The 2,441-nt window shown below is 41.6% G+C and overlaps 1 protein-coding gene across 1 annotated transcript in view; it reads right to left on the minus strand.

Moving 5' to 3' along the window:
• Positions 1 to 272: 272 nt before the first annotated feature.
• Positions 273 to 2,441, minus strand: part of Msh3 (mutS homolog 3) — a 154,932-nt gene continuing 152,763 nt past the window's right edge. Inside the window, exon 25 of the transcript XR_003834662.1 lies at positions 273 to 336. The gene's annotated coding sequence lies outside the window, so the exon portion shown is untranslated. The remainder of the gene's footprint in view (positions 337 to 2,441) is intronic.

Raw genomic sequence — 2,441 nt, forward strand, 5'->3', positions numbered from 1 at the left:
TCAGGAAATACAGCAGCCATGAATCCATATAGCTGAATGGATTCATTTCTAAAATATACCGTTGACGATGCGGGCTAATAATAACAAACTCTCAGAGAGGGTGGAGATAAATGCAAAATCTCTTAAACACAAAATCTATATGTAGGAAATCTAAATAAGAACAGACTACTATAGCTAAAATTTTTGAAAAGTTAAATGAACACTTACAGAGAGAAGTTATGGTACTAGATGTAGAGAAGATGACTGAATACACCAGAGCTTCAGAAGCAAATGAGATAGGGGAAAGAGGAAGTAGTGTGAAGAAAATTGATTCCAAATGTTCTTCTATGGTGTTACCTGAAAAACAGGGATTTCCCATTACCTCACATACACATGCAATCTAAACAGAGCTATTGAAGACAATGGACAACCAAAAAGGGGTTGTGGTGGTTAACTTTGCTTATCAGCTGAATGGATTAAGAAATGCCCAGAGTATTGGTATGGCCTTGGCTTCAGGAGACCTTGTTCCTAAAACCAAAGAGCCACACTTTTTTTTTCTTTTTTCAGAGTCCAAAAATATACACAGGAGAAGAAAAGAAAACAGCATTTTAATCAACTTGTGCTGCTTGAACTGGATGGATTCATGGAATATAGTCCTCAACAGAAGATATGATACTGTAACTCTAATAGAAGAGAAAGTAGGAAATACACTTGAACTTACAGTCACAGGAAAGGACTTTGAAAAGAACTCCTGTAGCAGAGGAACAAAGGACCCAACACTGGCAAATGGGTCCACATGAACTAAAAGCACACATCATTCAAGAAAAGAAGCAGCCTATAGAATGGGAACATATCTTACCAGCTAAACATCTGACAAAGAACTAGAATCTAGGATATAGGAAGAACTGAACCTCAAGAAATCAAACAGCTCTATTAAAAATACAATATGGAATTAAACAGTATTCTCAAAACATTGATTACAAATTGTAAGGGCAGTGCTGATGCTAAGGTCCTGTTCCCCAATTGGCTCTTGATCTGTCAGTCAAGAAAGCCAGGGGCCAATTGCTGGCCAGAAGGGATAGGTGGGGCTTCTGGGTCCCTGAGACAGAGAGACACAAAGGAGGAGAGTTTTTGCCATGCTTCTTATGGAGGAAAGCTGACCAGCCATGTGAGATCTCAAAAAGGGATGGCTACACAGGCTGCTCCTACAAGTGGGTGGTCAGGGGCATTTAGCAGGGGCTAGATGGGATTGGTCACAAAAGTTTCGGGCAGGTGGGAGGTACAGAGGTAAGAGTAATGAAAGGAGCATGTTTTTCCAGGTCGGAGATAGTAGTGCCCAACAATTGTGTCAAGAAGGCAAGTTGAAAATAAACAACTATGTGTGTGTTTTATCTGTGAATTCAAGGGAAGCTGGGTGGGAGGCTTGAAGCATAACCCATTCCCAGAGCTTAGGTGGGATAGCAAAAACCTACATGCAACAACAAATGTCTGCAAAACACTTTTAAAAGATCTAGACCCTTAACCATCACAGAAATGCAAATTGAAACTTCTTGGAGATTTCATCTTACCCCCAAACAGAATGGCAAACAGTGCTTTTGTAGATAGAGGGAAAGGAGAACACTAGTTCATTGCTGGTAGGGCTGCAAAATGGTGCAGCAACTATGGAAGTTAGTGTGGGGTTCCTCAAGGCTAGAAATAGGTCTATCTCATGATCCAGCTTTACCGTCTTGGGCATGTGCCCAAAAGACACTATTTTACTTCAAAGATACTTCCTCACTCATGTTCATTGTCATGGACATGACACATCATGGACATTGGCATGGACCATTGCTTCTGTATTCACAGCAGCCAAGAAATGGAAGCAGCCATGTATCCATCAGCTGAGGAGTAGATTTTTAAAAATGGGTATATTTTCAAGCACAGTGTACTATTTTTCACCTGTTAAGAAAAATGAGGTTTTTAGGTGAATGAATAGAACCAGAAACAATCATCTGAGTGAGGAGATGAAGTAAAACAGATGCAAAAAGATAACATCACCTGTGCTCTCTCTTATATGGGAGCTAGCTTTGAGATCCTTAGATATGCACATTTCATTTAGAATACCATAGAGGTTAGAAAAGAACTAAGGGGCCATGGGGGACACATGGATCTTTCAAGGAAGGGCAGATAGAATATAGTGACACAAAGCGGGGGAATGAAACAGGACAAATTCATTGGGCAGTGAATGGAAGGATAGCACAGAAGACAGACTATGGGGCAGGGGTGTGTGTATAGCTATCACTAAGGCAGTGGGAAAATCCATAGGGAGCCAGGTGGTGGTGGTAGTGCATGCTTTCAATCCCAGCACTTGGGAGGCAGGGGGATCTCTAGTTTTAAGGCCAGGCTGGTCTACAGAGGGAGTTCCAGGACAGCCAAAGCTATACAGAGAGACAGGAGGAGGAGGAGGAGGAGGAGGAGGAGGA

This window comes from Mus caroli, chromosome 13 (assembly GCF_900094665.2).
Source record: "Mus caroli chromosome 13, CAROLI_EIJ_v1.1, whole genome shotgun sequence".
Taxonomy (NCBI): domain Eukaryota; kingdom Metazoa; phylum Chordata; class Mammalia; order Rodentia; family Muridae; genus Mus; species Mus caroli.